This window comes from Pieris brassicae, chromosome 5 (genome assembly GCF_905147105.1).
Source record: "Pieris brassicae chromosome 5, ilPieBrab1.1, whole genome shotgun sequence".
Classification (NCBI taxonomy): domain Eukaryota; kingdom Metazoa; phylum Arthropoda; class Insecta; order Lepidoptera; family Pieridae; genus Pieris; species Pieris brassicae.
Window position 1 is genome coordinate 16,334,560 of NC_059669.1, and position 12,691 is coordinate 16,347,250.

Consider the following 12,691-nt stretch of genomic DNA (forward strand, 5'->3'; position numbering starts at 1 on the left):
TTAAATTTTAGTAGGCACTTATATATGGAACAACTATAACGATAAAAGTGATTCAAATTTAATGGTTGCAAAACGGGTGCGATATAAATGAAAATAAAGAACGACTTATCATAAATTTATGCAAGCATAAATTGTATTTCGACGCATGGAACAATAAATTAAGCCATTGACAGTGGAAGCAATATTTTGTTTAAATTATTTCGTTTTCGTTTGAGATTAAAATTTAATTATTACCCTTAACCCAAGTTCATTTTCATTAAATCTTGAAAGCACGTGATATCCTTGCAGTAGAAACTTATAACCACTCAACCAATTGTAAGTGATAATTAATTTAAAATGAATAAATAAAAAACCGTTTTGCCGCGCACCACCATTATCGCACTGGTTCCACAGCTAAAGTAAATATGTACTTGGTTTGAAAATCCAAACCAATTTCACTTAGGCTCCTTCAAGAATATAGCGTACCAATACCTCAAAAAGCTGGCTACTCAATCGCGAGCCGTCTGGCATTGAGTTATCTTCGGTCACGGTATCACCTAACACCAGGTGAGGTGTTCGTCGATATTATAATGTATTAATGATGTCTCAACGTCGAACTATTTAAATTAATCTCGATACATAAGCCATTGAAATATTACTAATGGCCTTAACGCATGTCTTAAGAATTAATTTGAATGTTTTAATCTGTTTTTTTGCTCATGCTAATTCGGCTTAATAGCAACCAGACCGGGGGTAGACACGTTGCGTATAAGTCTAGACACTCGCGTGACTTATGACAGAATACACTATCTTACATTTTAATAACGCGTAATATATTAGTTCAGTATCTAACGATAAAGTTGTTTATTTTTAAATTTACTGAAGAAATTTACGATCCATACAAGGTATTTAACGTTATTATTAAATAGCTATGATGATATGTGTTCAAAAGGTTAAGTTTAAACAAAAAATAATCGAATCTGTATATGTATGTGTATATGAGAAATACTTATTTTTCAATGTAGTTAATTAGATATTATAAAACGAAGCAACGGCTTTTAGTCCAAGTCTGAAACAAAAAATTGGAAAGTGTGGTTTGCTTACAACTGGTCAATTATAACTGTATAAGATCTTAAATTCAATCTCAAATATAATTACACCGTTGTTGGCTGCTGTCAAATTGTAATAATGACTCTATTATCATTTGAAGAGCCTAGAGCGATTCTTAGGTGGTCTGTCTTGAATATGGGTTTATTCGAATAAATGCTTAAAGAAATTACTATGCTTTGAGGTTTTAAAAACATGTAAACGATTTCAAACTGCGAGTGTTTTTGCAATCCTAACATATCCAACGGTTTTTAGTCACTTGTACTGTGAGTTTTCTCCTCCCAAGAGAAGAACAGTATCTCCGTAGACTTTGTGATACGTCGCTCCAGCAATATCTGAGCCGGCAGACAAGACGGCGTCCAATAAATATTTCAAGTATGCCTTTTAGTACTTACTCCCCAATTCTCTTGGTCCAGTCCCAGCTTTGAATTCAACTTTTAAAAGTCTCATAAAATCCTGTTGACGTATTGTCCTAAAGGATAATCTTTCAGCGCTTTTAAAAAATATTTTTTTGCTATGATTTCGGGTTTTATAGAGTACGCCCACAGGATCTCAAAATTACATTTACACGTGAACTTATTGGTATTTTTAACATATCAATAAGATATAAGACGTCTTTCGTGTTTGGAATTAAATTCCAAACGTAATAATATCGAACCGTTCTGAACAAATTATTTTGCATATTAAGGTGTCTCAGAATCAGGTTTTCTAATCACATGCAAAGTTGGACTTCTGTGCTTCAAGTCATTTGTCTTTGGATAGTTATGTTGTATGTTAAACAGAGGCTTACCCGTTTTTTGTTTATATAGTATAAGAACTATGTCTAAGAATTTGGGATATAAAGTCTTCTTTTTTTTTTTTTCGATCACTTGTGTCACACATGTAACACTATGAGGGTTACATTTTAAATAATAAATATATATATATATATATATATTTACTTGATTTGGGCAAACTTCATTTCACAAGCCACACACAGTCAAGTCGAGATTAAGCTCAAGGAAGTGAAATTTTACGACAGTTTTAACTTATGATACATACGCCTTAATCCAGTAAAAAAAACAAACTAATTTAATTTTAATCTGATCAAGTATTAGTAATATCGTTCAGCTAAACCACTTTTTTGTTTCGATTATAGCAATCAATCTTAATTTTGAGAAGATAATTATCGTTTAGAGTTAATGTCGATGGGTTATTAATGCTAAAATTAATTGTACGCCTCCTTAGTATCACTCTGAGTTATTGGTAATAACAATTTTTCACGATTCTGCTTCTTAATTATTAACAGTATTATTAATGGTATTTTAATGATAATATAGAAGTTATCGATGTACGAACAGCGTGGATAAAGAAAAATTGTCTCAGAAAAGGATGTCAAACACAGTTGGGGGTTTTATAGTATTACGTCGTTAATTTTACTTGTAAGAAAATCGAACTGATATCTAGGAACGATTCGCCAACCGTAAACCGTATACATTGAAAAACTATATACCTAGTCCTCATTAATAATTTGATATTGGTAAAAACCACAGTAAATTACGTGCAGTTCCTTCAGTTAATCATGAACAGACAGACATAGAGACGTCATCTAATTGTTGATGTGATAGTTTTTTCACCCACTTTGCAAAAAAACTTAGCAGAAAAAATTATTTTAATTTTTCTGGCAAATAACGTGGCTTTCTATTCGTAATAGTATCTAATTCCATTTTCAAAGTCGGTTAAGTAGATCCAGAGATTAATCTGATCCAACCTCTTTTTAATATTAGTAAGGCGTTTCCAATCTTCATCCCAGAAATATCACCACTAGTTCACCACCACTATAGAATCAAATTTCTGACAATTTATGTGTTTTATTATTATTGTTTTGAGTATAGAAAGCTGTTGAAATAAAAAATAAAGTGTCATATCCGAAAATCATCCAAAATGGAGCAGCGGTTCGACTAAGAGCGACGCAAAGTAACATTTGAGTTTATGATTTTAGCCTGAAATTATAGAGGATCAAAGAGTAAGTCCATAAATTCGTCACCGCCACAGATATGGTACCTATTTTTGTTTATCTAACATCTGAAGTGGGAAGAACAATAAAGAGTATTTTGTTTGCATGTTTTTGTTTTAGATTCGATCAGCCATACACAAATGCTCGTAAATCTATCGTTTTCAAACGTCTCAGCATTATGCTACATATTTTGATATTTTATTTTGTGGTGAAACAAATTCTAAATAACTCGTTTTGAATTACAATAGAGGGGCGGTTTGAAGGGTATTATCGTTTGTTCATTTTTTAAATTTGATTTCACAATTACTCAAACTTCAAAGTTTAGTATTTGAGCATACTTTTAAATTCCAAATTTAAATCTCAATATTTTAAATGTATGAGAAAAAACTAGTTGTCACATTTGAAATCATTGTGACAATGATTTTGTGATTTTCGCGTAAATTAACAATATTAGTGGAATATTTATAACGAAATGAAATTTATTAAAAATGTATCATGACGCATATCAGACCACACAACTAGTATTTGTAAAGATCATAAACAGTAGAAAACTTGGCATACATTTGTCAGTCTGTACACCGTTCAGGAAACGAACATGCAATTCAAAAAATTTACGACACACGACTTGTGGCTACGATGCCACAGAATATAATACAGTTGCTATTAAAGCGATTTCATATCGTAATAAAATGTACCCTAGAAATATTCATGTTGATAATGTACTCGTATATTTCAAAGTCACAAATATTATCACTACCTTAATTAAATAAATAAAAATATATATTCACGTTTAAGATAGGTTACTAGTACTAGTAACTAGTCTATTATACCTAACTATGTTATGTAAGATATTAATTTTAAAAAAAGTGTATATGTCTATTGACGTGAGGCTCGCTTTATAATATTAATAGTGAAATAAAACAGTGTCAATAAAATAGACGGACTTTGAAACTTAATACATAGGCCAAGTGAAGCCATTTTAAATATCATTTTAAAGGCGGTTTCCTAACGGGCTACTATTTCTACATACACTGTGTGAATGCTCTAATTCATAGGAAAAGCATTAAAGTCGTATTCTTGGTCTAGACTTTGCAATAAGTTCTAACAATAGACTGAAAATTGTATATACTGCGTGTTTTCGCACTGAAAATATGCATTGCAAATCTTATAAAATATTTAAAGGCCGGCAACGAACTTGGGAGTCTATTGGCAATGTGAGTGTAAATGGGCGGCGGGTATCACTTAACATCAGGTGGACCTCCTGCCCCTTTGCCTCCTATTACATAAAAAAAATCATTTATATCGTAATATAGAAGATCTTACGATTAATTTACGCGTAAATCACAAAAGCATTGTCGCAATCACCCCAATTTTGACATGTAGTGTTTTATCTCATACATTACAAATATTGAGATTTAAATTTGGAATTAAAAAATAGGACAATTGACCATTACGTAAACTTCCTTCTCAAATACAAAACTTTGAAGTTTGAGAAATTATGAATTCAAACCGAACAGTACCACATTATACAATTTTAAATACAGCTCTGTTACTAAAAAATAAAGGATTTTCGAGAATATGAGGACAATGTAAGCCATGTTTGAAAGACCCTTAACCTGCAAACCTAATTAACCGAAAAGAAGTCCATAAAATCTGAGAAAATCGTGACTAAGTGGCAAAAACTTACCGCTAAATCTCTCAAACCAATAATTGATATAATCAGAGGAGCTCATATTCAGACTTCATACAAAATTAAATTCCTCGACATCGCTTCATTTAAAAATCAGATGTATTCAATTGGAATACACTATAATTTCAACTATTTTCTACATTGACCTGAAGTCGCAAATGCCACTTTGTACGCCATTAACAATACGAAGATTGTGATAACTTTAAAGAAACCTTTACACTTTTTAATCGAGGCAAAGTCCAAGTGACCTGGAAAAGAAACCTCTAGAAAACTCTATATACTCTACATATATATGTGGATACTAATTAATAAAATAAATAGGAAAGCTTTGTGGTATTATGGAGTAGAAGGAAAATATTTTTTTAAAGCGGTTTTTGTTTGTGTGTTCTAGACTAAATATGTATATAGGTACACACAGGTATCAAAAATTGCTTGACCTGATTTCGAAAATGATTTCGATATGATCGATATGACATGATAAAAAAAGATAGATAACAAGTCAATTGCTAGATAGATCAAATTTTTGCATAACAAAGGCTACAATCTCATTTAATTGCAGTAAAATAACACTTTAATGTTAACTAACTTTCTCTCACAATAAATTAACTGATAATAATATAAACTATAATGTCAATTATAGGTCGTATGTACTTAGTAATCATAAAGTTACGAAATTTGCTTGAAACCTTTACTAAGATCGTAGAATAGATTTTTGTAAACTGTTCTTCATGCATGGCAGGCATGCCTTAGACGCAAAATTCGACGCGTGTGTGCACAGAAGATCTTTAAGAAAATAATCTAAGCCAAGACAGGATTGTAGGGCCACTGTTTGTGGTCATTTTAGATGTGATAATGTAAACTACATATAAACTTCCTACTTTACTAATATAAAATACTTCATACCTATCTGTCGCTGTTTGGCAATCGAAACAGTTTGCAATATTTTTATTAATATAATACCGTGTGTAACACGGTCAATATTGTAATATCACTAACGAAGATTAAATAAAACAATTTATTTAGAGGTCACACGAAAAAATCTCAATACCAGATAATTTTCTCGATATGGTAATTTCTATCACTGTGTCCTAAATATCTGACGAATTAAATTTTTTGCCACATTAATTCATAAATTATAAGTCATTTTTGCATGCTCAAAAACAAAGGTTCAGTAAAACACTACAATGGCGCTAAATCCCGGGCATCATCACGCATGCGTTAAAGATGACGCTGCCATATGAGTGATGACAAATAAGTGAAACTTGGAATATGCCATAGACGTAGCACGTTTCAATGCAATTAGCAAAACTTAATTCTTAAAATATATGTATAATGTTTATTTTAGTATTATTACTTTAAGTTTATAATTCTGCTTTAAGGATGAAATCAAATGAAATGATGATGAAAAAATTAAACACTGTGCCATTACTATAATTTACTGCATTTTTATACATATTATTCGGGCTAAGATTGATGATACGGACACTTTAATAGCCGATTTACACCTGGTAGTGATGAAATTTCGCTTTTGATTTGTGATACAACGGTTTAATAAGTGATTAATACATTTTAGATTCGTATCGAACCAAAACTGTTTTGAAATTTTTAATACCTACTATATTTTAATAAATATACAATGTCATTATCTATATATTTCTAATTTTTAGACTCCCATAGTTATATCTAAAAAAGAAGTGCTCGTAGCTAAACGTATAACTTTATTATATAAACTACTAGTTAACTTTATCAGTTGAACACAAACACGCAAATAAAACCAACGTCTAAAAAGGTTTGCCAAATTATTATTGATTGAATTAAAACAGTATAATAAGACTTATTTAGTTATTTAATGTCAGTCCGAAAAGCATCGTATTATTTTAGGTTTCATTAGAATACGTAGCAGAAAACATTTTTTAACATACAATTGTATTACAAACTTGTGTATTGTGTATTTAGCAAACATTTACTTGAAGATTTATTGACACGTTTGGGCGTTATTCCAAACCGTTAACGTGTTTTGTTTTTTGTGAATCTATATAAAATCGATTGGTAAGGTGGTAACAATAAATTCCTGTTTTTAAATATTAACAGACTGAAAATTAACATTATTAGTTAATTTATGGTAATTTAAAGCGGTTTGTTGATTTCGGTTACGAAACGTACAATATAATTATGGGCGGTTTCATTTGACATCTCGAGTCACAGACGGAGAAAATTATAAGAATAATTAAAAAAATAAACCCATTTCTTGGAGGTTTTAAAATATTTCTCATTCACTGTGCATAATAAAATATGTATTAAGACAGAATTTGGTTTTAACCATAATATATTTGCATTTGACTTTTGATCTTATATTTTGATCTATGATCTACGGAAATTAATTTATATAGCAGGATGATGGGATGCAATATAATTAAATGATGGTTGCGGTAAATGAAACTCAATTATAAAGATACTTATGACCTTGTACCTAAACATTTGATTCATATTAATTAAATCAAGGGTCATTTTATGGCGTCCAGACATTTCATGATACGATGCATCTACCCAAAACCCAATACAGTATTTATTCCGCTACTTAAAATTGCTCGGCTCGAAATGTTGCGTTGCGTGAAATCACCGACATCGCCATTAAAATTATGTTTTAAGTTCGCAGTACCAAAAATTCAGAAAGTCTCTCTTAAAGTTTTGACATCTAGACAAGAAGTAGATTTAAGTTTGTTTATATGTTGTATATTAATTCAAATCAAGTTCATTTTTTGCATCGCATGTCCGCTACGCTTATCAAATTCGATTTGATTGCGGTGACATAAAAATAAACATTCTCAATATTTATGCCCCACCTACGTAATTCAGTTGACAGCACACGGATTATGCGCAGGAGTCGAATGTGGTTTATTACTATTTTTGCATTTACTATAATATTACTATTAAAAGTATATAAGTGATTTCATTATATATAAGTTTATCACCATTTATATTAAGTGGTTTTGTTAAATATGTTTTAAATTAAATCTTGTATTTCCGCTGACTCCCTAAAATTCCAATACAACCATAGATGGCTAAGTAAACATCTCTAAAATTTATTATCTGTGAATATAATGTCTATGGCTGACTACGACTGCTGAAACTACTTACATAAATTATAGTATTATGGAACACTGCATCTCCAATGTTGAATTTTAAGGTTCTTTTTAGACTTTTTGCTGCCTGTAGCAAAGGTAAACATATTTAAATGAGGAAAAAGTAATACTATCTGTGGTATTATAAAGTATTATTCATTAAAAATTATTGTGGTCTTTCAACGTTTATTTAATATATGTGATGTGCAATAAAGTGCTTAAAAAATAACACACAATCTATGCTTAAAGTTCAATTTGGAGAAATACACGCCGCTACTTATTTATCTAAAATGAATGATCAATAAAGCTTGACCTATTGGGCTATAGCGCCACTGTATTATTATTAATATCAGTTACATTATTTTTCATGTGTGTGTCATGTCTTTGGAAGGTATAACGTCACCTTCAGCCTCAGGACTCGGGACTTTCCCGTTAGGGCTTAACAAATTATGTTAGATCAACTATTAAGCTGGAGATTGGAAGCACGATATCGATTTTAATGCTCAGTAAAATCGGAAACATATCTCTTGACTTTTATAACTAAATCTAAACTATCAATTTTTACGGCAACTGTCGGTTAAACCTGACCAATATTGTGTTACAGCCGTGAGAGAAGATAATCCTGATAAAGTACGCTCGATTTATTAAAATACTGGCTAATACTAGGGACGTTGTCTCCGAGATTACTACTGTTTAGCTATGGTTAGTTTGTATAATAATCAGTGCATTGTTATGACTATAACGCTATAATCTTTGCATCTAGAATACAGTGTTGTATTCTATAAATATATAACTCATTTAATTCAATTCAATTATCCATCTTTATTCTATTACAAATTTAATAGAGACAACCTTTTAGGGGACACAACATTTGTATAGTGGCCTACCATTCTCCGACCACCTATGTATCTCACTCATGTTTATTTATTTTTCGCGTTCTATCCATCGAGTGATATATGGGTTACCATACCAAAAAAATGTCAGTTAAATAGACGCAGATTTGACTCCTAGTGTTAACAATAAAAAAATACTTATAATACTGTACCATTGCGGCAACCTAAGTAGGTAAAAGGAAATATTTTAATAATACTTAACATTCTTGTACTAATTAATCCATTTGACGACACAGTATCAAATAGGCAATTTGAATCCCTCTAATACAATTTATGTGGTCTTTATAAAAATAGTCACAAAACTCGATCCTGTCAGGACATTTTCAATATATTTATAGGTTGTAATAAAAATGTAATTGGGGTGTGAACAGTTTATAGTTAATTTAATCGTAAACTTTTTGATCTTGTTAACATATTTGTCGCTTTGTCATTTATCAGCGTTTAATGTTCTTTTTGTAATCATGCAAAATCCGTATATTCGTGGTGATTTTTATAATTAAATTTTGCCTGTGTTATTATAATATTTTTTTAAATTACGATATGCGCAATTATAGTTACATAAAAATGGCTATTTTAATAATGGAACGTTTAAGATATGTAGTTTCATAAAGATTTATACAAATTTCATAAGATTATATATTGAAATTAGGACCTTCTTGGTATTTTATTCATGTGACTTAACATAACAAACAAATATACAGTATATACAATTTTATTTTTTGTCACTTAGTAATGATACAAGTAATTAAAACAAATTTAAAAAGCTTGGTCCCTGCGGTCCTACACCTTTAACTCTGGCAGCATTTCCTCGCTGTATTGCAATAATTACTCTTTGAGCGATGAGCAGCACCAGCTCTGGGTTCACCGGTAAATTATGTAGTTCTAATGGATAGTAAGCTTCCTTAAATGTGGATAAAAAATCCAAAGGATCGTAAACTTTAAATGTGTAACATTCTCTTAACGGCCGGCAACACTCCCGTAAACTTCCCGGCATTGCAGGTGTTCATGGGTTCAGTTCTTCTTCGCTTCGTCTTCCATATAAAAACTGAAACTATTTGACTGTTCGGACTGTGCGATTGGACAGGTCGAGCTCTTGTTTAAAAATGAAAACTTAATTTGCATATAAAATATAACCGGCGATTTCGTAGGAATATTGTAAAGCAAGAGATACTCCTTAAAACATATACTTACACTTGTGTAGACATTTAGGACCAATATAGTCACATTAGAGAAGCATGTACAGTACATGTAGCATTAATAATCAATTACACAATACTTTTACTCATGCATACAATGCAGGGGCAATGTAAATGGGACAATATTTGAATACACGTGTCATGATGCTGTCCATCTTGACCTGTCTCTTAAGACAGACAAACATATTAAATAAGCTTCACTTAGCTCGAAGCTTAGATTATGAATGGTGGGGAATTTTTTTTGGGAAGACATGAAAACGTCCTGTTGCTGTTGCATCAGGTACGAACAATCGTTGTATGGGAAGTTGCATTTTGATGTCTTGAATTTCGTTTTAAGTTTTGTTTGATATTTTTTAGGAGGTTGGGTTTGTAACCCAATTTAAATTTTATTCTATATTTTTGTATTCACATGACTAGTGACCGTTATTTATGAACTAAGTTTATAGAAATGTTCCGTCTTAATTCCATCATCAGGTCACACAGATTATGGGTTATACTGGCACTAAAGCGTTTTGTATTTTCAGACATAATTTTGCGACCGTGAGAATTACGGCGACGTAATAAAACTATGAGTGACGAAAACTATTTTATACGACCGTAATAAAAACCTTCTGACAATGAGACATGTGTATTGAAATAGCTTCGAGAAAATTAAATGGCAAAGCTAGCAATAAACATTTAAAATTATTTGATTATTAAAACAGGTGTTCGTGTCATCGATTAAAAGTACTTTTCACGTCTTTAACACTCCTAATTTAATTTATTTAAACTTTCTTGTATATAAATAAACAATAAACATACCTAAAACCCTAGTTCAACAGACTTTATCGCTTGTAAGCGAACTTCTTTAGGCAACTAGGGCAGAAAACTGGGGTGAGAGTGCAGCGAAATGTGTAAAAAGTACCGTAATAATTTAAAACATAAACTATATAAAGTTAAATAGATTTCTACTCTATAAAAATCACAGATACAAGGACAAGAAGATATACGTAATATGTGTAGGGGCTATGGTATTACTGTCAGCTGTTATTGTCAGTATATGTCACTTATAAATTACTTTTAATAATAATTATAGATCACTCTTCCTATCGTTGACCATTAAACAGTCTTTAATTAATAGATCTAGCAAATAAAATAAAGCACAAATTACAACTGATTTGACTTTGATGTTAATTTATAAGTCTGTGGAAGTTTCATGTCAATAACAGTTGAAAACAACGCCATCACTCCTATATATTTGGTGCTTAGATAGAATATTTAAAGAAGTATACACACTTTAAATGCTCTTTGTCAATAAAGACAAATTGTTATTAATGTCCCCAAGTCATGGCAATCAACTAAAGCTTAGTAATATTAGCAAATGATTAAGTGAATTGCAATTTATCATATTACAAGCAAACGACGTGTTAAAATAATTGTCATTAATTACATTTCCTTATTGGAATTTTATTGTTATATTTACATTTAATATTGTATTTATTTTGAACACACAAATATACAGTTTTTACAATGATAACCTACATAGTAATAATAATAATTAAAAAAGGGATAAATAGAAAATTAAAAAAAAATTCAATGTAAAATAAGTCGTCATCTGTCATCTGATTCCTTGATGCCCACGCCTATGGGAGACCAGAATTACCTTCGAAAATGGTATTTACAATAATTGTGATTATGTTTTTTACTTTAATATATATAATATTATAGTATAATTATTCACGAATTGATCTCTTAATATAACAGTGATTATAATATGGATCGAACCTATCCAACTTCATAGAGTTCGTAGTAGGAAAATAAATTTAATTTTCCAAAAAGGAAATGATAGACGCAGTGTCAACTTAAATATAACGCATATATTCATTTAAATGTCACTTACTTTTAATAATAAAATTAGTTATGAATGATGTATTGATCACGTAATGATCCTTCCTCTATTAGGTCAGGGATTCATCTATTAATATAATGTGGTAAATAATCATGTAGTATGGAACGAAACTTTGTGTTCTTTAGAAAATAAAAACATTTTAACGATTAAGGAAATCTAGAGTCAAATTTATCCTTCTTTGGGAGAAAATTGAACTGATTTTTGCTTGAAGGATAGTTTTTTTTAATAATAATTATTTTTTTGTGTAAACTTAAGATTTCCTGAGATTTCAATAAAATTTATTATATTTGAGTAAACTTCTGATCTTTCAATGATATTATATATATATATAATATATATGTACTTTCATGACCTTTTTCAAAGACTAAAGATTGCACAATACAGTAATTATAATTTAATTACCCAGTTATAATTGCATATAATTGTTATAGTAATATTATTTACACAGGCGCCGCATATTAAATGACAAGACAAACAAAAAATATCATTTACATCGTACATTTATGTTTACTAGAAACATGATATTAGTTTCCTGTATATTATAAAAACTTGATTGAATATTTATTCAATTAATAGAAGATAACCAGAGATTTAAAATACCATAGAGTAACAGTCAGTACCACACACGTGTGCGGATGTCATTTATTTTTTGACAGCAGACAGACAATGTCTTGACGAACGCCGAAGTAATAAGGGTTTTAATTAAAATTGCTATTGATAAAATTTTATTAATAGTGCTTAATTGCGGATGTCTTTATAGTACTGATAATGTTATGGCTATCCGAATGTGTTATAACTACTGAAAACCAGAATGTAGAAA

The 12,691-nt window shown here is 30.4% G+C and overlaps 1 protein-coding gene across 6 annotated transcripts in view; it reads left to right on the forward strand.

Moving 5' to 3' along the window:
- Positions 1-12,691, forward strand: part of LOC123709261 (fibroblast growth factor 22) — a 129,154-nt gene that overhangs the window by 32,059 nt on the left and 84,404 nt on the right. The gene's annotated exons all lie outside the window — the stretch shown is intronic.